We start from the raw sequence: 27,366 nt of genomic DNA, 5'->3' as shown, positions 1-27,366 counted from the left end.
AAGATGACTCTTTTTGCAAAGTAATATTTGTATAGTATTTTATTTTATTTTTTAAAAGATTTTATTTATTTACTTGAAAGTCAGAGTTACACAGAGAGAGGAGAGGCAGAGAGAGAGAGGTCTTCCTTCCGTTGGTTCACTTCCCAAATGGCTGCAACGGCCGGAGCTGTGCCGATCCAAAGCCAGGAACCAGGTGCTTCCTCCCAGTCTCCCATGTGGGTGCAGGGACCTAAGGACATGAGTCATCTTCTACTGCTTTCCTAGGCCACAGCAGGGAACTGGATTGGAAGTGGAGTAGCCGGGACTAGAACTGGTGCCCATATGGGATGCTGGCGCTACAGGTGGAGGATTAACCTACTGTGCCATGATGCTGGCCCCTGTATAGTATTTTCAACTCAAAGTAGGCCTCTTTGGGATGAAAAGCCCTTATTAATATCAAATAAACAACACATAACTACACATTACTCATATTCTATGTGTTATATATACATAAGTATATATACACCAGTAAATACCTTATCCTGAAATCAAGTCATAGTGTAGTCTAGCCAAAGGAAAAAAAAAAATAACTGGATGGCTGGCGCCATGGCTTAACAGGCTAATCCTCCGCCTTGCGGCGCCGGCACACCGGGTTCTGGTCCCGGTTGGGGCGTCGGATTCTATCCCAGTTGCCCCTCTTCCAGGCCAGCTCTCTGCCATGGCCCGGGAGTGCAGTGGAGGATGGCCCAGGTCCTTGGGCCCTGAACCCCATGGGAGACCAGGATAAGCACCTGGCTCCTGCCATCGGATCAGCGAGATGCGCCGGCCGCAGCGGCCATTGGAGGGTGAACCAACGGCAAAAGGAAGACCTTTCTCTCTGTCTCTCTCTCTCTCACTATCCACTCTGCCTGTCAAAAAAAAAAAATAACTGGAATATAAAGTAATGTATGTAAGAAAAATTTCTGTGTGAAATAGGCATATCACTCTACAAATCCATGTTACTACTCTTTCGAATGACAATAAAAGAATGTGTATTTCAGAAAAATATTCATCAGTTATTTGACCAGTCACTCAATATAAGCCTTTCAGCTGTTTTAATTGATGGTTCTCTAAGTCAATAATTACTATTTGTTGTGGTAAGATCAAATGTAATCATATATGAATATCCTCTTATTTAAAAAAATTCAATGTCTTTTTAGCGTTCCTGATGCATACATTACCTCCTGCCAACATCAACCTGTAGAGCAAGTAGCACAGATCCTCTCACATTTCTTTAGTTTTGCAAATAGGTATTGAATTTCACATGCACTGTCTGCACTAACCTATCCTTGTACTTGCCTATCTACATGTCTTTTTAATAAGAATATCATGAATAATTTACCTTACTGCCATCAGAGACTTCTAACATTAGCCCTTGGTTCATGCTTTTTCCTACCCAAATTAGAAAAAGGATTATATATACAGGTATTGTCAGATGTATTGTGGGCTAGGGTAGAAAAAGTAGAAACTTCCTCGGTCTTCTGCTCTGTCCAATACCTTCCCACTCCATTTCCATGTGCCATTGTCTCTCTCCAATTACTGAGGGGACTACAGGTCTGGAAGGATTAAAATATATTGAAATTTTATATTGAACTTGGCTCTCTAGATGTACCTTACTTGCAAACTTCTAATATTTACAAAGAAAAAACAAATTCTTTAAGTAAAGAAATAGCAAAAATTAAATTGGCACCATACAACCTTGTTGTTCAGTTATTCAGCCCTCATGATTTTTCTGGAAGAGTAGCTGCTCATATATATTTTCTGATGGCAACACAATTCTCACTGTGGATTTGGCAGGTGAAAAGCATGACAGCTATTATAAATAATACAGAAATCCTATATCTTGGATAAACATACAAGGTAATAAAACTCTTATTTGAATAACATGCCAAGATTCAACATCCAAATGATTTTTTATCTCCTTCAAAGTAGTTAGCTTGGAACATATATTCACTTACTTTTGCTAATGCTGTCTTGGCTCAAGACATTTGACAGCTTCTCCTTCAGAGCAGTTTCCAGGCCTGGTATACCTTGTTTTAATAGCTTTTGTGGTAATGAGTCACTACCATGGAAGTGTTGCTCTTGTTCCTTTCTGTTTAAAAGATAGAAAAGTTACTTGGAGCTAATGAAAAAATTGTCCAAGTTGGGTAATGTATTTGGTTTTGCTCACACTGTGTTGTGAGGCTAAGAAGTAATGGGGTGTTGTTTTCTGTGGGAAATGCTAAGGATATAATTATAAGAGTCTTATTCACTTCAGAGTAAGTTTTCTTGGTCTCACAAAGCATGCTAATATTTTTTTTTGAAAATTGAAGACCTTTATTAACTTTCCACAAAGATTATTGATATGGTAAAGGCAATACAGGAGCTTAAAAATTATTTCTCCAAAAATACTCAGCTTGTTTTCTAAGTTCTCCCATTTAGAATTTGTAATTCGTCATAAATCTACTTTGGCCAATTCAGCATTTAGATTCATATTTAGGGAGCTACTCCCACTTATTTTCAGGTTAATTCAGGTATAATGGGCAAGTAAAAGTGTATACGTTCAAGGTACACAATATATTTTCATATACATATTCTTTGTGAATTTTTTCTATGATAAAGGTAATGAACATATCTTTCACCTCACATTCTTAGTATTTTCTGATATGAAAAGGCTTACTATCTACTCTCTGAGTGAATTTCAAGTATATAAAACATTGTTGTTAGCTATGGTTACCATGCTATACCTCAATTCTCCAGAACTTATTCATCTGATGAATATTTTCCCTTTGATCATGCATATGTTTATGCAGTACTCCCTTTCCTGGGACAGAGGGGTGTAATGAACAAACAGGAGGATCAGTGGACTTGGAAAAAAAAGAGGTCTTAAATTTAGATGGATTGATCTTTTGGTTAAGTGACTTAACCATTCTTTGTCCATTTTTCTCCCCATCAGTGATGCTTATCAGCCTATATAGATTATAATAATTAAGTGGAGTTGCTTTTTTGAAAATTTTTTTATTTGACAGAGTTAGACAGTGAAAGAGAGACAGAGAGAAAAGTCTTCCTTCCATTGGTTCACCCTCCCAAAATGGCCACCACAGCCGGCGCGCTGCGCTGATCTGAAGTCAGGAGCCAGGTGCTCCCTCCTGGTCTCCCACGCGGGTACAGGGGCCCAAGCACTTGGGCCATCCTCCACTGCCTTCCTGGGCCACAGCAGAGAGCTGGGACTGGAAGAGGAGCAACTGGGACAGAATCTAGTCCCCAACTAGGACTAGAACCCAGCACCCATATGGGATGCCAGTGCTGCAAGTGGAGAATTAACCAAGTGAGCCAGTTCGCCGGCCCTGAAGTTGCTTTTGAAAGTTCTGTGGGGGGCCTGGTTATAGCAGGAGACAGATCCCTAGATATCTGAATGGGGAAATTGAAAAATTCTGTAATGAACTGGTAATTATTGTTCCCTTTTAGTTTCTAATCCTTTCTCTCCACTCTCAGATTCTTTGGAAAATGCTGAAATGCTGCATGAGCACAAAGATTTTTGGTTCCTAACCTTAGTGTAAGTGCTTCCAGATATTCCTCATTCAAGATGATGCTGGCAGTGTGTGTGTGTCATACATTGCCTTAATTGTATTTAAATTTTTCCTTCAACATTCAGTTTTTAAGATTTTTTTTTATCATGAAAGATATTGCATTTTATCTAATGCTTTCTCTACATCTGTTGAGATAATTGGATCATGTTGATGCATCTGTATTTATCCGGGATGTTGGTCTACAGTGCTTTTTTTATACCTTTGGTTTTGGAATTTAGGTAATGCTGGCCTCATACAGCAATCTTGAGGTCTTTGAATAGTTTAAGAAGAACTGGTGATATCTAGTTCTGGGCTTTTCTTTGTTGTGAAGATCTTTATTACTGATTCAATCTCAGGCTTGGTTAGTGGTCTCTTCAGGTTTTCTATATCATTGTTTGCCAATGTTAGTAAATTTTATGTGTCCAGAATTCAATCCATTTTTTCTAGATTTTCCAATTTTTGGAGAAATATCTGTATGTAGTAATTTCTATTGATTGTTCATATTTCTGGGGTTTCAATTTTACATCTCTCTTTTCGATTTCTGATTTGATTAATTTGGGTCTTCTCTCTTTTTTCTTGGTTAATTCTGCTAATGATACTTCAGTTTTGTTTATTTATTTTTTTTAAAAGTCATCTCATTTCATAGATCTTGTATAGTTTTAAAATTTCCATTTTGTTCATATCTCCTCTATTATTTTTTCCTTCTACTAATTTTGGGTTTGGTTTGTTCTTTTTTTTAGGTCCTTGAAATGCACTGTTAGATCATTTATTTGATATCTTTCTTGTTTTTGTTTTTGTTTTTGACAGGCAGGTCTTCCTTTACCGTTGGTTCACCCTCCAATGGCCACCACGGCCGGTGCGCGCTGGCGCACCGCGCTGATCCGAAGGCAGGAGCCAGGTGCTTCTCCTGGTCTCCCATGTGGGTGCAGGGCCCAAGCATTTGGGCCATCCTCCACTGCACTCCCTGGCCACAGCAGAGAGCTGGACTAGAAGAGGGGCAACCGGGACAGAATCCAGCGCCCCGACCGGGACTAGAACCCGGTGTGCTGGCGCCACAAGGTGGAGGATTAGCCTAGTGAGTCACAGCACTGGCCTTAATATCTTTCTAATTTTTTGATGTAGGCACTCATTGCTACAGTTTTTCCTCTTAACACTGCTTTTGCTGTATTTCATAAGTTTTAAGATTGTGAGTTTTTTCTTTCATTCATTTCAAGGAATTTTTTTATTTCATTTTGATTTTTTTTCCATGACACTGTTAATTTAAGAGCATGTTGTTTAGTCTGTATGTGTTTACATATTTTCTGGAGTTTATTTGTTAAATTCCAGCTTTATTCCCTTGTGTTCAGAAAAGGTATGTGATGTGACATCATTTTATTTGAATTTGCTGAAACTTGTTGAATGGGCTAGTATATGATCTGTTCTAGAGAGTCTTCCATGCACTGATGAAAAGGTTGTGGTTTCTGTAGCCATGGAATGGAATGTTCTGTAGATACCTATTAGGTCCATTTGGTCCATAGTGTAGATTAGCGATATGCAGAGATGGTTCAATGTTCGCAAATCAATCAATGTGATACACCACATTAACAGACTGCAGAAAAAAAAACATATTATCTCAATAGATGCAGAGAAAGCATTCGATAAAATTCAACACCCTTTCATGATGAAAACTCTAAGCAAATTGAGTATAGAAGGAACATTCCTCAATACAATCAAAGCAATTTGTGAAAAACCCATGGCCAGCACCTATTGAATGGGGAAATGTTGGAAGCATTTCCATTGAGATCTGGTACCAGATAGGAATGCCCACTCTCACCACTGCTATTCAATATAGTTCTGGAAGTTTTAGCCAGAACCATTAGGCAAGAAAAAGAAATGAAAGGGATACAAGTTGGGAAGGAAGAAGTCAAACTAACCCTCTTTGCAGATGAAATGATTCTTTAGGGGATCCAAAGAACTCTACTAAGAGACTATTGGAACTCATAGAAGAATTTGGCAAAGTAGCAGGATATAAAATCAATGCACAAAAGTCAATAGCCTTTGTATACACAGGCAATGCCACGGCTGAGAAAGAACTTCTAAGATCAATCCCATTCACAATAGCTACAAAAACAATCAAATACCTTGGAATAAACTTAACCAAGGACGCTAAAGATCTCTACAATGAGAATTACAAAATCTTAAAGAAAGAAATAGAAGAGGATACCAAAAAATGGAAAAATCTTCCATGCTCATGGATTGGAAGAATCAATATCATCAAAATGTTCATTATCCCAAAACCAATTTATAGATTCAATGTGATACCAATCAAAATACCAAAGACATTTCATCTTATTTATCTATCCATTGATGAAAGTTTAGTGTTGAAGTCCCCCATTATTTTTGTTTTGCGACTTAATTTTTTACTTTTGAAAGTTGGATTATAATGTGTTATGATAAGAATTTTCTCTGATCATGCTTATTTGGGGTTCTATGTGCTCCCTATTTTTGGATGTTCATTGTTTCTCTGAATTGGTGACATTTTCTGCTATTATTTCACTGAATAGATTTTCTTTTCCCTTTTTAAGCGAAGTATTTCATTTTTATTAATATAAAAAGAACAGATTTCATGTAATTAATAGATATAATTCTAAGAATATAATGGTACTTCTCTCCTTTCATCTTTCTTTCTTTTTCATTTTTGTGAACACATTTTTAATTTGCTGGATTGTCACTGGCTTAATGTTCACTAAATAAAGTGTTCAACAAGTAAAAAGAGGAACAATCACTATTTGGCAGGAATATAAACAATGGCTATACACAACAATCAAATCTTTAGATGTGAATTTCACTCTTGTATATTAAATTTTTTTGTACTCCTTATATTCAATACTGCAAACAGAGAAAATATATGATACTTGTCTTTTAGGGTCTGGCTTATTTCACTACTCATAATAGTCTCCATTTGCAACCTTTTTGTTGTATAATACAGGATTTTGTTCTTTATTACTGAGAAGTATTCCAACATATATATATCGTATATATCATATATATCATTCATCATATATACATACATTATATTTTCTTTAACTGAGTAGGTTTTGTAAGCCAATTTTTTCTTTGTTTCTTGAAGAATTCCTACGATTTTTATATTGGGTCATTTGATGGTCTCCCATAGATCCTGAACACTGTTTTCGTTCTATTATCTTACTCTTTTTTTCAGACTGAGATACTTCCAAGACATGTCTTCTAGATCATTTTTTGCCTCATATAGCCTGTTGTTATTTCTTTCCACTGTAGTTTTAATTTGACTTATTGAAAACTTCATTTATAATATTTCTGGTTTTTCCAGTATCTCCATCTCTGCTGAATTTCTCATACATGTCATGTAATGATTTCTTAATTTCATTTAATTACTTCTCTGTATGTTTAGTAAACTTACAGTCATTATTTTGAATTTTTTTTCAGGCATTTTATCAGTCTCTCCTTCTTCACAGTCCAATATTAATGTACGATGGTTTTCCTATTGGGCATCATATTTCCTTCCTCATTCACATATAAGTAATTCGTAGTATATAGAAATACAACATAATCTAAAAATGGGCAACAGACTTGAATTGGCACTTGTGCAGATAAGAAGACCTGCAAAAGACCAGCAGATATATCAATAATCACTCCAAGAAATCTATAGTAAACCTGCTGTGCAATTGAACCTCAGTGCTTTTTACTCCTAAGTACCAATGTACCATTAAATCAATCTTTCCTCCCCCTCACTCCCCTCTTCCTTTAGATTATAAAATATATTTCCAAACTTAGTTTTTTGCTTTAACTTGGCTGCTTCAAGCAAATCTATCACTTTCCTTCTTAGAAAATCATGCCTCTGTTTGGCATATGTATTTTATTGTTACCTTGTTTCACTACCCCTTTCCCTATTCCGGATACATCCCAAGCTCTAGCTAACTGTAACAATACTTTGTTGAGCACCTTCTATGTGCCATACTCTGTACTAGGAACTGTAAAATATATAACCTCAATTAATTCTCAAAATCACCGTTAGTTTGTATGTTCCCAGGAAGAAAACAGAGTTATAGAGGGAGTGGTTTGACCTCAAGGTCATGTGGTTCATTTTTGAACGAGCTGGCCTTCTGAACCCCAGAGCACCTTTGTTTCCTACTAGTGTGTTGTAAGAAAAAAGTTGGAGAACCTTTTGAGGAAGAATAAAGTCTGTGGAGTCTCCAAAATAAATGACAAGATGATGTCATACTGCATATAAAAATTAGATGGCAATGGAGAAACATATTTTAAAGGGTTCTGAGGGAAGCTTTTTATAATTTTCTGTTTTTCCTGGTTTCTTTTCACCTTTATTTCCTAGTGTAGAAACAAACTATGGAATACTGCACAGTGGTAAAAAAAATATGAAATCTTGTTATCTGCAACAAAATAGATGTAACTGGAAACCATTATACTTAGTGAAATAAGGCAGTCCCTAAAACACACATACCATATGTTTTCCCTGATGTGTGGTAACTAATAGAGTTACTAAAGGTAATCTATAGGAGTGAAATTGACATTTTGTGATTCAATGATTTTTAACAGCCCTTGTGTTGACTGTTGAGGAATAGTGTTTTTTTCTTCATACTATTTGTTGAACTCTTTACTTGGTGTAGATTCAATCTTATGAATATAAAGTTCATTGAAAATAGAACTTTATAAAAATAAGAATGAGAGTAGGAGAGTGATGAGGAAGAAGGATGGGATCATGGGTGGGAGGGAGTGTAGAGTCAAGAGTATCGCTATGTTCCTGAATTTGTGTATAGGAAATACATGAAATTTATATACCTTAAATAAAGTAAAAACAAAAAAAATATAAAATAGCAAACTATCAAGTACAATAAAGAATCAGTCAACTTTTTTGACTTTTCAAATTAAAAAAAAATCAAATTCCTTAGAGACAAAGTCCTGGGTACAACTGAAGGCAGATTGTATATTAATAATTGTGATTTGTCTTCTGATAGGATTTGAAATTAAATTTTTCTTGACTTGAAATCTTTTGACCCATTTATTACTGCTTGGTCTTGGTGTTGGTTTCTTTCTGAGCCAGACCTGGAATGAACTCCTGTGATCTACATGTTCTGTCAAATTTCCTTCCTTGGGAATTTCCAGATCCCAACACTTAACACTGGTTCTCAGCATTAGGATCCTGACACTCTGAGCTAATTTTATCTCTAAATAACTTTAGATTTCATTTCTTCCATGGCCTCCCAAGAGATTTCATTTTTTCTCTGAATTTTCACTGATTCAAATCTGTTGTTCACTCTTTCTAGAATGTAGAGTAATCTATTTAAAGCACAAGTAAGAGTGTCCCATTCCATTGCTTAAAGCATTTCAGTGGCTTCTCGTCAGCATAAAATAAAGTAACTTAGCATGGATGACGTCTGCTATTTCCCTAGTTTCTTTTCTCAAGATGCAGCAACATCAAAAACACTGATCTAACTGGTGTTTCCTGAAATTGTGATTCCCTGTCTCTCCCCACCCCATTTTATGTCTTACCTCCAGAGTTTCTCATTCTTCATTTTGGCCTCTGCTCAAATGTTTTTTCTTCTGAGAGATCATTCTTAACTACCTTATCTACAAAAGTCCTTTCTTCCTATTCTTCCATCCTTTTGCTTTGTCTTGTATATTTGCTTAACATTTTTCAGTATCTACCATTATATGAATAATATGCATTTTATAATTGTTTGTAACAAACAATATGTTTGTCTCCATCAGTGGAATGAATATTTGTCTTCCTTGCTCACAGCTGTATTCCCCAGTGTCTAGAATAAGGCCTGACATAGACAGAGTAGATGTTTAATAAATATTTATTTAATGAATGGATATAATCTGCCCCATTCATCTGAAATTTCTTTCTCTTGCTTCACTCCTAACTCATTTAGTTTACATGTTTTGTCTTCCAGGCAGCCTCTCTAATTACAACAAGCCCCTGTATAAGGTGTTTCTGATCAGCACCTCTGTGATAACTGAAATGGGTTAAATATTTATGTTCTTCTCAAATTCAAGTGTTTAATCCTGAATCTACCATGTAATGATATTTGTAGGTGAGGTCTTTGGTAGGTAATTAGGTTTAGTTGATGTCATGAAGATGTGCCCCCAAAGTGAGGTTAGTGCCTTTGTAAAAGGAAGAAGAGTCCAGAACCTTCTTTCTCATTACCCTGTGAAAAGATGTCCATCTACAGATCAAGGAAGAATCTTATCCAACATTGAATCTATAAGCACCTTCATCTTGGACCTCCTGTCCTCCAGAACTATGGTAATTGTTTAGCCTGTTGGTTATTTCAGCACCCCAGTCTGGTAATTTTTGTAGCAGGCTGAATTGACCAATGCAGAAGTAGTAGTTATGAATAAATACTGAGTGTTTACTATATACCAGGCATATGTCAAGCCTTTTATGTTTTCTATTTCATAAAATCTTCATAATACTCTATAAATTGTGTATGATCAACCTCAGATTGTAGACATGAGAATTGAGAATTAGATCTTCTCTTGTTGGGAGAAAACAGGGAGTAAGCAGTTGCATTGAGTTGAGAATATAGCAAATTATGACACTAAAGATTTTGTTCTTTTTTTTTTTTTTTGACAGGCAGAGTTAGACAGTGAGAGAGACAGACACAGAGAAAGGTCTTCCTTCCGTTGGTTCACCTCACAAATGGCTGCTGTGGCCAGCACACTGCGCCAATCCGAAGCCAGGAGCCAGGTGCTTCCTCCTGGTCTACCATGCAGGTGCAGGGTCCAAGGACCTGGGCCATCCTCCACTGCCTTCCTGGGCCCACAGCAGAGAGCTGGACTGGAAGAGGAGCAACCAGAACAGAATCTGGTGCCCCAACCGGGACTAGAACCTGGGGTACTGGTGCCGCAGGTAGAGGATTAGCCAAGTAAGCTGTGGTGCCGGCCAAAATTTTGTTCTTGACAATGGAGGTTGAGTCTAGGAATATAAGAAAACACAGTATGTCAACAAAAATTAGCACTAGTTTGCATCATAAATTTCATTGAAAAAGAAACAAAGTGATAGACATTATTGATAAAATAATCTGTGTTCAAGAAATCACTTTTTTGTTTTTTTTTTTTTTTTTTTTTTTTGACAGGCAGAGTGGACAGTAGCGGGAGATAGAGAGAAAGGTCTTCCTTTTTTTGCTATTGGTTCACCCTCCAATGGCCGCCGCGGTAGGCGCGCTGCGGCTGGCGCACCGCGCTGTTCCGATGGCAGGAGCCAGGTGCTTCTCCTGGTCTCCCATGGGGTGCAGGGCCCAAGAACTTGGGCCATCCTCCACTGCACTCCCGGGCCACAGCAGAGAGCTGGCCTGGAAGAGGGGCAACCGGGACAGGATCGGTGCCCCGACCGGGACTAGAACCCGGTGTGCCGGTGCCGCAAGGCGGAGGATTAGCCTGTTAAGCCACAGTGCCGGCTTTTTTTTTGTTGTTGTTGTTGAGTGCACAGTGAGAGAGAGAGACAGAGAGAAACGTCTTTCTTTTTGCCATTGGTTCACCCTCCAATGGCCGCCGCGGCCGGCGCGCTGCGACCAGCGCACCATGCTGATCCGATGGCAGGAGCCAGGTGCTTATCCTGGTCTCCCATGGGGTGCAGGGCCCAAGCACTTGGGCCATCCCGCACTGCACTCCCTGGCCACAGCAGAGAGCTGGCCTGGAAGAGGGGCAACCGGGACAGAATCCGGTCCCCGACCGGGACTAGAACCCGGTGTGCCAGCGCCGCAAGGCAGAGGATTAGCCTGTTGTGCCATGGCGCCGGCCAAGAAATCACTTTTTATCCTTCTTCAGAGAGATGATGAGATTAGTGGGTTGTTTTGTTAGCTTTGTACATGTATGCCTAAAGGGAAGCTTACATTGAAATCATGGCAAAATAAAATAAATTGCTATTTTGTTATTCTCTGGCCTAATCCAGTGCAGGCATGTAAGCAAGATTTTTTTGTAACAGACCATTGTAAAGAAATCATTAGAAAAGGGGTAATGTAAAAACTTGAGACCACTTTCATTAGAGGTTGAATATGTATGTGGAAAGTAATTCAGATTTTCTGGATTCATATTTCAGACATTTTCAAGAACTGAGTTTTGTCTCCTACTAAGGACTTCATTTAGCCTAAGTTCACTCTCCCATACCTCAATTCTTGCATATCCAGCAGAAAAATAAATATTATGAATACTGAGCCCTCAAATTGTAGCTTGGAAAGGGAATAACCAACCTATGTTCTAGATATGATCAAATGAGTGTGAAGAGATTCTTATGCAGAATTATTGGAGGCTTAGGCAGAGGAAAAGAAATGGCAAGAAACAATGTCATTATAAAATAACAAAGTAAACAAAGAAGCAAAAACATTACATGCTGAAGAGAGTCTGAAATTAAACACAAAAAAAGAAAAGAAGGATACGCTATGTGTGTTTTATGCTCTTGAAAAATCTTATAAGATTATGAATTTGATAAGACAAAGCTCCAAGGCATTATGAAAATAAAATGGCAAAGAAATTTGTAGAGCCAACATAATTTCATTATAGATAAAAATACACCTGAACAGCTAGAGACAGAACAGACAAAACATAAATCATTAGCATGAGAGAGAGACTTGTGCTAGTTTCAGTGGAGGTGAAAGAAAAGAAATAGAGACTAAAACAAGTAGAGAGAAGGTGCTTTATATGGTAGACAAAGGATTCTTAAACAGAGAATGTGCTCTTAAAACAGAGAACCTAAAAGATTCCAAGATGGCGACATACTGTGCAAGGCTAGAGTTAGAGAGTTAAAAAAAAAAAAAAAAAAAAAAAAAGTGTAGGAAGTACACTCTTAGGGGAGAACTGGAGAGAAAACTGCACTGGAAATCATGTAAGAGAAGACATGTGCCATGGACCTGTGTGGAGGGTGTGGATGCACAGCATGAACACAGTGCACACGTGCAGCAGCCCAGAGCTGGAATGGGCGGCAGCTTGGAGACGGAGGTGAGACCGGACTGCAGCAAACTCTTGTGATATAGCTAGAGAGAGTGTGGCTTGAGTCTGGACTGGAGCCTTGGGGGTTAGCAGTTGCTAGTAGTTGCCCATGGACCCAATGGAAGTAGAGGGGGAACATTTATTTTGCCCAACTTCCCCATAATAGCACCTGCTGCCTGGCTGAGAGAGAGTGGGTGCCGTTTTGGGTTTGGGCATGAAGATCACTGTGGAGGTAGAAAAAGAAGGAATGAGGGAGGAAAGAACACTTTAAATGCCCTCATCTTTCAGAGCAGAGAGTGCATTGATATAATCTAAAATTGAAATGTGAGGTTAAGAACAAGGAAAATATAATAGTTTCAACACAAACATACTTCATAATTATTTTTCTTGTTTATGAGGAATGTGGTATTTTGGGGTGAGTAGCCATTCATCTGAAGTTCAGCAATTCCTTTAGTGTCACTTCAGATTCTTTTACCTCTGTTAACTTCATGTAAATTAAGTTAATGTCCTAGTTAAAATATGATTTATAGTGCCATCCTGATGTCATAAAATTCTTATAAAACTCTTTCTGTCCTTGCCTGTTTGCATGAGAGGCAATATATTTGGGAGAACAGATTTTCACTATTTTTGTGCATATGAATCTTTTGGGGAATCTCATTGGAATCCAGGTTTAGGTTAGGCCTTAAGACTATGTTTCTTTTATATATATGTATATATATATGTATATGTATATGTATACGTATATATAATTTTTTATAGAAAAGTTTTATTTAATAAATAAACTTTGTATTATAGTGGTTCTTTTTCCCATACCCATCCTCCTACCCCCAAATCATCCTACCTCCTACTCCCTCTTCCATCCCATTCTTTATTAAGATTCATTTTTAATTATCTTTATATATAGAAGATCAACTTTATACTAAGTAGAGATTTCAGTAGTTTGCACCCACTCAGACACACAAAGTATAAAGTACTGTTTGAAGACTAGTTTTATCATTAACTCTCATAGTACAATGTATTAAGGACAGAGGTATATTTATTTAATATAATGAGAACGTATTTCATAGGAACAGTTCTAAGATTTCTGTACTTCTGTCCCTCTCTTCCTCTGTCCTCCAGTCCCCCTCCATTCATTCCTTCTTTTCATTAATTTTTGCAGAGACATAATTTTAACCAATTGTATAATCGTAGTCTTAATTCACCACTAACCATAATATTCAAGAATCCTCTAGATGATGCTGATGCTGCTAGCCCCTATACTTTGCTTTAGACATAAGAGTGTGTTGGCTGCAAGCTCTCTCTGGTCCTAGACTTCCAAAATTGGATTTCTGGTGTTACCACTTACTAGCAGTGTGACACTAAGCTAGTCCTTTGCCTGGATTTCCCATTCTATAAATTGGAAATAACAACTGTGCCCCCATGAAAATGCTTACATATTACATCACGGCAAATGTTAACCATTATAACCATTTGTTGTTGTTATGGACTATGTCAGTTCTAAACTGGAAACCCAACCTGTCTGAGTATCAATCTCTATAATCCATGATGTCACACAGCTGCTGCAACAACTAGATATACTTTATGTAAGTGCACTGCACTGTGTCTGATATGGTATAATCAATAAATGATAATGGTCAGTGATTATAGTTAACACATACATCTTAATGTAATAATACTTTGTGTTTCTCCTCAGTAACCTACATAGGTATTTTTTAGAGACTTATTTGAAAGGCAGGGTTACATAGAGCAAGAGAGACAGAGACAGAGACAGATCTTTCATCTGCTGGCTCACTCCCCAAATGGTCGTAATGACCAGGACTGGGCCATGACAAAGCCAGGAGCCAGGAGCTTCATCTAGGTCTCCCACATGGGTTTAGGGGCCCAAGTACCTGAGCCATCTTTTACTGCTATTTTAATGCCAGGTGCATTAATAGCGAGCTGGATGGGAAGTGGAGTAGCCAGAAGTCAAACTAGTGTCCTAATCTCCTATGCCACAATGTCGGTCCTATCTGCCAGTTCGGCCACTCTCACGTGTTTTATTTATCTAATCAAGAGCTAAGTTTTGATTTTGTTTCCTGTGCATTAGGAAGTCTGGTTCAAGCCTGGAACTATATACATAAAGAAGATAGTACTAGCAGAGATTTCATTCTAGTGGGAGAGAAGAAACAAAGAAAGTATATAAAAAGCAGTAATAAGTGTTGTAAATAAAACTGGAGCAAGATAAAGAAAAGAAAATGATGCTGGGGTGGTGAGAATTATTGTTAGAGATGGAATTGGAGAGGAAGCCTCTTTTGATGTTGAGTAATCACCCAAATGAGGTCAGGAAGTAAACACTGAGAATTCTGGGGAACATACATTGATCTGAGATTCTCTCAAGTTAGGAGGTCACTGTGGTTAGTTCTGAGTTCAGTACAATGCTAGGAGTTGGAGTTTGAGAGAAGGGCAGGGATAGATCAATGTTTTTCAAACTTTAGGAGTCATGGTTCATTAGTGGGTTGTGAGCAGACTTACAAGAAAAAGAATGGATCAGAATTACAGCCATAAGAGTGCATATTATATGGTAGGGATGAGTACTGGAAGAAACTAGACCCTAGTGTATGTCCTAGGATATGATTTTAAGAAAATTTTCTTACCATGAGTAAGAAATACAGAAGAGTTTCACATACACTGGGCTAAATTAAATAGATCCATATATGCTTTTATAAGGAGTGCATGCTGTATTCTGAAGATCCAGGAGCCCATGAAGGAGTTTGAGTAAGGGGATGTAGGGATGTGATGCTAGTCCTCAAGTTCTTTCTTTGTTGTGTGGAAAGCATACAGGAAGGCAGTGAGAATAAATGATAATAGTAACTTCTTGCTGAATCACCCTTTGCCTATATCACTGCTACACACAGATTAATGTCCCTTCCCCCAGGGACTTTCACATCTTAGCCGTGGAGCCTATGACTATGTTACTTACATATCAAGAGGGACTGTGTAGATGTGTTAAAACTGACATAAAGAGTTTATCCTGGCCGGCGCCGTGGCTCACTAGGCTAATCCTCCACCTTGCGGCGCCGGCACACCGGGTTCTAGTCCTGGTCAGGGCACCGATCCTGTCCCGGTTGCCCCTCTTCCAGGCCAGCTCTCTGCTGTGGCCAGGGAGTGCAGTGGAGGATGGCCCAAGTGCTTGGGCCCTGCACCTCATGGGAGACCAGGATAAGCACCTGGCTCCTGCCATTGGATCAGCACGATGCGCAGGTCGCAGCGCCAGCCACGGCGGCCATTGGAGGGTGAACCAAAGGCAAAAGGAAGACCTTTCTCTCTGTCTCTCTCTCTCACTATCCATTCTGCCTGTCAAAAAAAAAAAAAAAAAGAGTTTATCCTGGATGATCTCAATCTACCCAATTTAAGAACCAGTGTCTTCAATATGAGAGGAGGAGGCTGAGGAGGTACTTACACTGATGTGATGTTTTGTGAGAAGTACTTGACTCACCATTGCTGGCTTTGAAGATGGAGGAAGGGACTGGGAGCCAATGAATGTGGGTAGCCTTGAGAAACTGGAGAAAACAAGGAAATGAGTCCTACAGTTTACAGAAACAGCCCCCCACCCCCAAGTCCCCACTCACCTGACACCTTGAGTTTAGCCTGGTTAGATCTGTGTTGGGCTTTTGTCCTATAGAACTATAAGGTATACATGGGGTGGGGGGGGGGTTTAAGCCGCTACACATGTGACAATTATGGCATTGGTAGAGAACTGACATAAGCTGGCTGCCTCTTAGACCTATCTTCACCTCCTTCCTCCTCATTGACTTCTTCAGAGTGAAGGGCTATGGACTGAAGTTCCACAGCTGTCCTCACTCACTGCCGCATGGCTTCCTCACAGAATCCTCCCTGCTTCCTGCTATCTAGTTTACAGCTGGTTTCCATTCTGAATTCTCAGACTCTCTAGTTATCCCCAGTAGGAATGACTAGCAATGAGGGTACACTCAGTCTGAGATCTTTTGTTACTTAAATGGGATATAGAATTAAGTTGGGGAAAGTTGGAGAAGGTAATGTAGCTTGGGGAAAGATTGCACTTGCAGTCATGTTTGGTTAACAGTGGTGACACATTCTGAGAGATGCAGTCGGTTGATTTTGTCATTGTGTGAATTTTATAGAGTGTATCTGTACATAAGCTCAGGTGCCCATAGAATCTTAGGGACACACCACTGTAAAGTGTATGGTCTGTTGGACTGAACTGCTTGCAGCACGTAACTGTAGTTTCTTTCACATGTTTATTTTTTATTAAAATATTAAAGTAGGTGGGTTATCTTATGGCTGGAGGCTTTCAAAAATGGAAAGTTAGTGATTAATTCACTCCATATTTATAATGGTTTAATTTGCCCAATATCAAATATGAGGCCAAGTAAAGAACTTTTAATGAATTCTATAAGTATTTGGTTAGTTTAGGAGCCAGCTTCTTTGTGTTGTGTTACCATTGGCTTAGATCAATGTTCCTTGAGGAAAAATGAGATATTATTATTTTTGTTTTTGGAGGACATCACTTCATTAGAATGTATTGTTCATTATAATTTATTCAGTAATGATGTCTGAGTTGAGGAAGCTGTTTATAATTTTGGCAGTGTTCTCATGTGGAAAAAATTAATTGTCACAAATGTCTGTCTTGATGGGGAGGATGGGTGCTAGTGACCTCTTTTTCACATGGCAAGCCAGGGACTCTGGAAGGTTAAAGTACCTGCTCAAAGTAAGTGGCGGACTAGAGCTCAAGTTGTCTGATCAGATTTAGCATTTCATCGATTGCCTCAAGTATCTTAAAAAGCTTCATTTTGTCTGTGTGATAACTTGGAGGAAATGGTCTATAGAGGCTTAGTAGCAGTGACATGTTGAAATTTCCTAGTTTTATTTAGTTAGTTGAGAGGGAGAGGGAGCAGGAGAGAGAAGGAGAAAGCGAGAGAGACTTTGTTCTCATGTAATAATTCACTCCAAAAATGTTATTCTGGGAGCGGAGAGTGCAATTCAGGTCTCCCAATGTGGGTGGCAGGATTCGAATTACTTGAGGCATCACTGTTGCTTCCCAGGTGTGTGTTAGCAGGAAACTGGATTCAGGAGTCAGAGGTGGGTATTGAACACAGGCACTTCAATGGAGAACATGGACATTTAAACTGCTAGTCCAAATGCCTGTCCCTGAAGTTTCCATTTTTAAATATTAAAACCACTCAGAAAAGGATCTGTACACTTCCCCTCCCACCTTTGGTAACTAGCGAGATACTGAGTACAATTTAACCAGTTCCTGATGGTTAGGATATATTTTATTATGATTATTAATTATTAACTTCTGAGGATGTTAAGACATAATAGGGTTGTTGACACTTTTCCATGTAATTCTACTTAGCCATTCTGTTAAAATTTATTGTAGTGTCTGTTCTTTTGTGTTTCTTACTCCTTGAGACATTGGCTTCTCATACTCCCCTGTTTCTCCACCAAGAAGGTTGCTAGAAGGTATATTTCACCTAGGCAACGAAGTGCATGGGCTTGTGACAGCCTCTTTTACTGAATGTGATATGTCCTGGATGGCTCAGGTTGCCTAAAGTCTGACTCCTAAACACATTGGACATTACTATGAAAATATAAATAATGCATTCTTAAAAATAGCCTATGGAACTCATTTAAAAATATTACTTAAATCTTATATTGGTCTGATGACAAAATGTTGAAAAACTTACAAATCTATATGACATATGTGACACATTGGAATCTGACCTTATATGGCATTTTATTTTATGGAGCAGAAGCCAATTTACAGAGTTTAAACAGCATTTTACTGGCCGGCACTGCAGCTCACTAGGCTAATCCTCTGCCTGTGGTGCCGGTACCCCAGGTTCTAGTCCCAGTTGGGGTGCTGGATTCTGTCCCGGCTGCTCCTCTTCCAGTCCAGCTCTCTGCTGTGGCCCGGGAAGGCAGTGGAAGATGACCCAAGTGCTTGGACCCTGCACCTGCATGGGAGATCAGGAAGAATAAGCTGGCTCCTGGCTTTGGATTGGCACAACACGTTGGCCGTAGCGGCCATTTGTGGAGTGAACCAATGGAAGGAACCTTTCTGTCTCTCTTTCACTGTCTAACTCTGCCTGTCCAAAACAAACAAACAAACAAATAAAAAACAAAACAGAATTTTACTAAAACAAACAGGATAATGTCATATCAATAGATTACTTTAATTTATTATTTCTGTAAATTCTTTCTCCAAAGCGTAACAATCTCCAATCATGGGGGCCAGCACTGTGGCTCATTTGGTTAATCCTCCACCTGTGGCACCGGCATCCCATATGGGAGCCAGGTTCTAGTCCCAGTTGCTCCCTTCCAGTCCAATCTCTGCTGTGACCCGGGAGGAGAGCGGAGTGCTTGGGCCCCTGCACCCACATGGGAGACCAGGAAAAAGTACCTGGTTCCTGGCTTTGGATCAGAGAGTGCCGGCCGTGGCAGCCATTTGGGGAATGAACCAATGGAAGGAAGACCTTTCTCTCTCTCTCTCTCTCTCTCACTGTCTATAACTCTACCTGTCAAATAGTAAGAAAAAAAATCTCCAATCATGCCCTATTACACCCATTACAAAGACATACTGATGTGTTGTTTAAATAAGTAGACCAATAATGTCTATAAAATAATATTAGAATACAAATTCTAATGCCTTTTCTTTAATTCTGTTATAACTTTATAGCCACATAAACAATTACCATTAAAAATGCTGAAGCAATATTATTAGGAGAAATTTCTTAAATTTATATGAGCTAGTTCATTGAATACATCAAGTACTCACAATGCCCAGGAGGATTTTAAATGAAAACATTTTTGTACAGGAAAATAAATTGCCATATAAATATACAAAAACGTAAAAATCTTTGCACTCACCAAAACGTAATTTTTTTCTTTCTTTTTAAAAAATATTTATTTATTTATTTATTTCCAGGGCAGAGTTACAGAGGCAGAGAGAAAAGGGGGGGGGGTGGCTTCCATCTGCTGGTTCACTCCCCAAATGACCACAATGGCTGGAGCTGAGCCAGTCTGAAGCCAGGACTGAAGAGCTTCTTCCAGGTCTCCAACGCGGGTGCTGGGGCTCAATGACTTGGGCCATCTTCTCTTACTTTCCCAGGTCATAGCAGAGAGATGGATCGTTAAGTGGAGCAGCTGGGACTTGGACTGGCACCCATATGGGATGCTGGGACTACAGACAGTAGCTTTACCTGCTATGCACAGTGCTGGCCCCCGAAATATAATTTCATAACTGGCATGTGATTAGAGCAGAGAAATTCTGGGGAGAATTCACCTGTCATGGAATGGAGAGCTCTGGAATTGACCAGGTTCTAGACAGTGCTCTGTGCCTGCTGGGACGGTGGGCAGAACAGACTCAAGCTCTTGATGTCATCTGAGTCTGAATCATTACTCCTTCCTCAGGTTGCTTGACATTCTTCCCCATCTCTTATTACCTAGGCTCCATAATCAGTGCTAAATGGATTGCCAGTGTGCAGGCTTCCATGAAAACTGGCATGAGGTTTATTTCAGGCAGATGGAAGATTCCTCGGCAAAGAATTTTCTACCATCATACTGAACGTGTCTGTGTACTGATTTGTATCCTCCTAGAGGAGCGACAGAGAGCAGGCTCTAAGGGCACACCGTGTAAACTGAAACTTTGAGTCTAACTAGCTTTGCTGCCTTGAGTAAGTCACTGAAGCACTCTGGGCCTCGATTTCCTCATCCATGTCAGGGAGGTAATGATGACGCCATCACTTGTCACGAAGTCTAGGCGGGTTGGCATGTGTAAAGCACCTGAATCAGAGTTGACACAGGAATAAAGGTGGCACCTGAGTAAGTACCAGCAATTCATAGTGTGAAACTACAAACTCTTTGAGGTTGTTGATTGTATGCTTAAAATTACTATATCCATATTATATAGCGGAGATTTCATAATTATTTACAGCCCTTGTCTCGACTGTTGAGGAACAGTGTTTTTTTTTTTTAAATTTTTCTTCATACTATTTGTTGAAGTCTTTACCTAGTGTAGGGTTAGTCTTATGAATATAAAGTAAACTGAATATAGATCTTTGTAAAAATTAAGGGAAAAGGAGAAGGAGGAGGAAGGCTAGGAGTCGGGGCAGGAAGGAATATAGGGTGGGAAATATCACTATGTTCCTAAATCTGTATATAGGAAATACATGAAATTTGTATACCTTAAATAAAATTAAAATAAAGATTTTCTATAATGCATTAACAGTTCAATGAGTAGCTTGAATATATATATATACATATATATATATATCACCACCTTCTGTATAGCATATTTTCTAAAAATCAAATGCTAATAACTGATATTAAAATTGTACATTTTCCACTAATCCATGATGTATCAGGTATCTGTTAATAAAAGGCCAGGTTGAAAACATCAGAATGAGAATGTACTTCCTAAAAGAGCATTTACATAAGATTATGTGAAAAGCTTTTTTTCTATTGAGAGAGAATAAATATTCATAGAGACATTTATACATACAATTTCTATGATATAATACTTATCTTAAATTTTTTATCTCTTTCTGTCTATCCAATGAGTAGTTGTACTTCCAAAGACCAAAACTTTGATCAAGTCCTGTGTAACAGCCACCTGACCACCATTCCTATCCCTGTGTACATATGACAATGAAAATCCTCCTAACCTTATTCTACTTTTCACAGCTTGTGCACTGAGCACCTTATTTCATTGCTTGTGGCTTACTTATTTGTTGTGCTTGCCATCTGACTCTAAACTACATCAGAAAGGGATCTTTGCTTATTTGATGACCATATTCCAACTGTTTAATAAGTACTTAACTGTGTTAACTGTGATGACAATAGATCTTTATTAATAAATGAAATTACCTCCCATGCTTAATTCTGTGCTCATCTAAGTATCTATCTAGCCATCCATCCCAATATAAAATATACTCTAAATTTTAAGGCACAGGATTTTCTTCATTCTCGTATTACTCCAGGTTCTCACATCTATTCAGCTGATATTAGACCTTCCCTAATAAAAATGAAATTAGAAGGCCGGTGCCATGGCTCAATAGGCTAATCCTCCGCCTTGCGGTGCCGGCACACCGGGTTCTAGTCCTGGTCGGGGCGCCAGATTCTGTCCTGGTTGCTCCTCTTCCTGTCCAGCTCTCTGCTGTGGCCCGGGGAATGCAGTGGAGGATGGCCCAAGTGCTTAGGCCCTGCACCCCATGGGAGACCAGGAGAAGCACCTGGCTCCTGCCTTCGGATCAGCGCGGTGCGCCAGCTGCAGCACGCCAGCCACGGCAGCCATTGGAGGATGAAACAACGGCAAAAGGAAGACCTTTCTCTCTGTCTCTTTCTCTCACTGTCCACTCTGCCTGTCCAAAAAAAAAAAAAAATGAAATTAGAGTCCTAATATTTTAATCAGAATAATCAGAAATACTGAATAATAATTATAATAATAATCAGAAATACTGAAGCTGCATGGAATGCAACATGTTTGCAAAGAGAGTAACTTAGTTCATAGAATTTTTTTATAGCAACAAATATGGACCTTTTCTTTCTTTGAGAAGCCTTAGCATGTGCTCCTTTCTGATGTGGGGTCTCCTTTGTTAGACACAAAACATCTTGGCTGTTCATAAGCTGCCCCATTTCAGTGCATTTGTCATGAGCACGGCTTTTAATGTAGGACACGACTGAACTTTGTGGGCCTGAGCATTGAAGAGGGGATTTGAAAATTATACTGTGTTGAGTTCCCAAATACATTATACTGCTTAAATGAAAGTTTCCCACTGATAAGATGGTTACATTTTTCTGTAACTTTCTTCAAATTAAATATTTCACAGTATTTTAAATAGGTAATCTCTTTCCTAATGCCACTGGTAGATTTCATCTTCATAGGAGATACTAATGAACTATGTAGCCTGCTGTCCTCTTGCTGCATGAATACCACAGTAATTTGAAGCTTTCTCTGTCATCACTTGAGAAAAGGGGAATTCAATTTTGCTTCTATTTCCAGGCATTTAATTGAGCTGAAGTTCTGTTCTCTAAGAAAGTAAGCAGTTTTAAAAGTTTTTGATTTTTACCTAGTGGTTTACAATGCAGTAAACACAAATTTATTATTTAACAGGGTCCACAGCTAATAGGCTTCTGTGGTTTCATCTTGTAAATCATTTATTAATATTTTAAATAAAAAGTTTTATTAATCAGGTTAAGTAAAACTTTCACAGTTTTAAGTGGTACATAAAATCAATCCAGCCTCAAGGATACGGGGGAATATTAACCTCACTAGTCTGTGACACAGAGTGAAGGCTTCTAATATTTGCAAAAGGAAAGAGGTGATAAGAATGGATCTTTCTCCATGAGGTTACAGGGAAACTTCTGGTGTATCTGAGCCACTGAGCTTTACCTTTGTTTTAGGATGAAGTTAATTCAGGACTACTTCTCTGTCTTCCTAGCAGCTCTCCTGCTGTTTCTGCTTCCTGGTACTCTGAAAGAACTGAGTCAATTGAAATTTAGGCTGTGAAGCTTTGCATCATTTGCAGTGGAAAATAACAGCTTGGCTATCATGTGCCAGTAGGACTTGAGAGTGCTGGGGGACACCCAGGATAAGAGGGTTGGTACAAGGGACAGAGGTCTGGGGATCTTGTGGGAAAGCAGTAATGGAATTAATTAAGCAGAGGAAGGGGAATTGGCAACGATTAGTTACTTTTGGAAGAATATCTTTCTTCTAAAACATAAAACAATACTGCGAACAAGAAACTAAGAAACACTTATAACTTTGTGGGAGAAAAGAATGTGGGACTCTAATGGAAAGGGTGACTGTTGTCCCTGAGATTAGGGCCATTTTGTTTGTTTTTGATTTGGGCCATATAAATTCTCTAAAATGGAGATTGTGGAAGTGGCCATTGGTCTGGCTGGAGCCCTTGGGTGAAATTGTTAGGTGTGGAGAGGGAGTGATGTCTGATACTCAGTGTCAGATGTCAGATACTCAGTGTAGTATCTGCCCAGCACCCACTGCTCCATAGAGGATAATAGTTTCCAATATACTTTTCCTTATGATGACTCCTTAATTGGCTCATCACCTGCCTATTTGTGTGAACCACTGGGTGATTTTCCAGCCTCTTTCCGAAAATCTACCTACTGGATGAAGATGAGAAGGATCAACCCAGCTACTACATCTCATGTTGAAGGGTCAGGTGCAGCAGCAACCAAACGAAAAAGGAAACTCAGGCAGGAGGAAGATGAAGACTGTTAGGAAAGTTCCTCAGAAGAAGCATAAACTTTATGGGAGGAAGCAACAGCGTAAAACAGCCTAGTCCCAAACCCCAGCCTCTTCCTATTCAGAAGGAACCACCAGTTCATGCAGCAGGCAGTTTGGAGGAACGGTGGTACTTGCAAATTGTGGATAAGGGAAGAGTCTCTTGTCCTACCTGCAAGACAGTTGGAAAGAAAACCATAGAGAGTTTAAAGAAACATGGAGAGGCTGTGCTGTGGCCTGGTGGGCTAAGCCTCCACCTGCAGTGCCGGCATCCCATATGGGCACCGGTTTGTGTTCAAATGCTTCTCGTCTGATCCAGCTCTGTGCTAATGGAACTGGAAGACCCAGATGAAGTTCCTGGCTCTTGGCTCCTGGCTTCAGATCAGCTCCACTCTGGCCACCATTTGGGGAGTGAACCAGCGATTGGAAGACTTATCTGTCTCGCTGTCCCTCTGTCTGTAACTCTACCTCTCAATTAATAAAAATTGTAAAAAAACCACACACATGGAGAACTGTAAAGAGGAAAATGTTTACTTTTCATCATTGTGGGAAATATCCATGTTCACTGGTGGGGATGAAGTATTACACCATGGCACATCATTCATAGTTTGCCCATTTTGATGAAATAGATGAGCCAAGTAAAAGAGAATGGCTCCAAACAAGTTTCAAGAGACTGGGAAAGCTCAGGTGTTTGGGTGAGAGTTGCGGCAGTAGCTTCACCAGCATCATGGGGTATCTGGGGTATCTGTCAGATATCTGGGGTATCATGTCAGAAAATGTGGCAAAGGGACTACAGATCTGGAGTAGATGACCCTGAGAAGTCACCACTGTGGAAAATCATAGAAATCAAAGGCTGGGCTTGCATATCACCTGAGGTCAGAACATGGGCCTATCTTTTTCTTTCCAGAATCAGGACAAAGCAGAGTGCTTAAAGGAGATGAGTCTGGAGCCAAAGAGTGGAGCCAAGTTAAGAGACATTCTGGCCGGCGCCGCGGCTCACTAGGCTAATCCTCTACCTTGCGGCGCCGGCACACCAGGTTCTAGTCCCGGTCGGGGGCGCCGGATTCTGTCCCGGTTGCCCCTCTTCCAGGCCAGCTCTCTGCTGTGGCCCGGGAGTGCAGTGGAGGATGGCCCTAATCCTTGGGCCCTGTACCCCATGGGAGACAGGATAAGCACCTGGCTCCTGCCATCGGATCAGTGCAGTGCGCCGGTTGCAGCGTGCAGGGCGCGGCGGCCATTGGAGGGTGAACCAACAGCACAGGAAGACCTTTCTCTCTCTCTCTGTCTCTCTCTCTCTCACTGTCCACTCTGCCTGTCAAAAAAAAAAAAAAAAAAAGACATTCTGCCATAATAGCTGTGTACCACCTGGAGGAGTTGGCTTCTGCTGAACTGGCCAAGGAGTAGCCTAAGAGGAAGGTACTTCAGGATCTGGTTCCTGAAGGTCAGAAGTTAAAATATACTGGCCCTGGGCTACCTGCCTTCAGCCAGGAAGTACTACACACGTGGAAGTCAGATGTCAGGAAGTATCATTTCTTCAGTGTCCTAGCCAGAGTTGTGAGGCTGCCTACAGTAGTGTATCTGGCCTTAAAGCTCACTTGGGCTCCTGTGCACTGGGGAGCTTTGTGGCTGGAAAATACAGGTGTCTTCTATGTCAGAAAGAATTTAGTCAGAAAGTGGGCTCAAATATCACATATACTCTGTCCATGCTGAGGATTGGTTCACTGTAAGCCTAAGAACCCCCAAAAGTTTTTGATGAAGATAAAGCTGAAGCAGCAAGAAGAAAAGTGGAGGCAGCAGCCCAGGAGTGGAAGGTTTCTCAGGAGGCGGCCGCAGCCTGGCATTGAGCTTCCTGACACTGAGCTGAGTGCCAGAGTAGGAAAGGATCTGAGGAGGAGTAGTGAGGACCTGGTAGTGTCAACCTCCTGTGAGGGACCAGAGCAGGAGCCAGTGCCAGTGCAGTTCCAGAAAGTCAGGGTCCCAAAGACCGATCATACACAAGGAAGGAAGTAGGCAGTGGGAGCGCTCCCAGGAGGGTGGCTGGGATGCTGTTGTCATGGGGACCTGTGTGGGGAGGACCGAGTCGTGGGGCTGAGGGAAGATGCTTTCAGCTGTTTGTGTAAGGCTGTTACCTCTCAGCTCCTCCTCCAGTGCAAATTTCACTGTCTTCCCTACTTGTTCACTTTTCATTCCCTCCTCCATTTTAGTAGGTTTTCTTATTAGTCCTTGTTGGAGTCCTCTTGTTTTTCTCTTATCTTGCCCAAAGCGCTCCCTCTTAAGGCAAGTAGCTATAAGACTCTCTTGCCCTGTACAAGGCTAAGAAACCTGTTTTGTTGTTCTTTCCCTCCTGGTGTATAGAATGATTTTGGAAGCTCCATTGATTTAGTAGCTACTTCATCATCTAGCTTAAAAAACAATTCCAAGCTAATTTTTAAAACCGGCACTGATTTATCATTTTGTGTTTGTGATACAATGTGCTTAGAAGCTAGAACTGTTGCCACTCATGTAATAAGGTCACCTTGTCTTCTTGGGAAACAGACTTTATGGAGGCTGTTTGAATTCAATGTGTTTTTAGGATTGAAAGCAAGAAAATGGGTATAGAATGAAAAAGCTAGGACCTCCCTATGCTGGTTAAACTGGGACATGAACAGTAGCATTAGGAGTAACGTGTCCTCAGAATTAAAATGACTGGAAAAGAAAATTTGAAGCAGCAATAAATACTGTCCCAACTTTCCTGTTGCTATGCTCAGTGCCCTCTTGAAGCTTGCTTTTGTTCCCTTGGTTTTAAGGATTGAGAAATATAATATTGCCCCCAATGTTTGGACGCCATGTTCTGGTGCTCCTGGTAATGCCACCAAGGTTGGAAATGTAGGTATGCATTCTCTCTATCTTGGACTTAACTCATTTGTTACACTGTACCCTGCTAAATCCTTATCCATCTCTTTAGCCAACTTCTGTGTTGGAATTTTCTGAGAGTATTGCCGTTCTGTCCTCATTTATATATGGAGTTCTCTCCTCTTTATGTAGTGTGACCGTGACACCAGATGCAGACATGTATCTGGACCTGGAAAGAAGAATTCTTTCTGTGCCTCAGGCCTCATAATGCTCAGTGGGCTGTTTCTGCTTGAGGGTGGCTTTCTCTGGAGCATTGGTTACAGCAGCTTTGTTGTGTTTCTGGATCCTCTTCCTCTTTTCATACATCATTGATCTTACCTATCCTTACCTATTTTGTGGCATATGCCATATAAAAATTAACCTTGCTATGGACATCTATAACCTTTTCAAATTCTGAAAGCTAGTGCCACTCTTTCTCTCTCGGTTCTCTGTGCTCCTCCAAATAGCTTTAAAATGTGGACTTTTGTGAAGACCACTTTCAAACAAGAGAACATCCAACCCCGCATTGGATACCTCCAGAGTAGATAGTTCTAAACAAGTGAGGGGAATGGTGTATCCACTCTACATTTTCTTTGGGAGTTACCTCCTTAAAGCCCTTTTAGCAGATGAGGGTTGTCAGGGAGGAGAGATGAAGAAACTATGTTAATTTCTGGTGAGTAACACTTGGGGAATGTTTGG

At 39.9% G+C, this 27,366-nt stretch overlaps 1 pseudogene; it reads left to right on the top strand.

Moving 5' to 3' along the window:
* Positions 1-23,559: 23,559 nt before the first annotated feature.
* Positions 23,560-25,806, top strand: LOC133773051 (zinc finger protein 512-like; annotated as a pseudogene).
* The last annotated feature ends 1,560 nt before the right edge of the window (positions 25,807-27,366 follow it).

The sequence above is a fragment of the Lepus europaeus genome, chromosome 13 (genome assembly GCF_033115175.1).
Source record: "Lepus europaeus isolate LE1 chromosome 13, mLepTim1.pri, whole genome shotgun sequence".
In the NCBI taxonomy this organism is placed as follows: Eukaryota; Metazoa; Chordata; class Mammalia; order Lagomorpha; family Leporidae; genus Lepus; species Lepus europaeus.
Note: the sequence above shows the minus strand (reverse complement) of the source record. Positions and strands in the feature narration are given on the sequence as shown.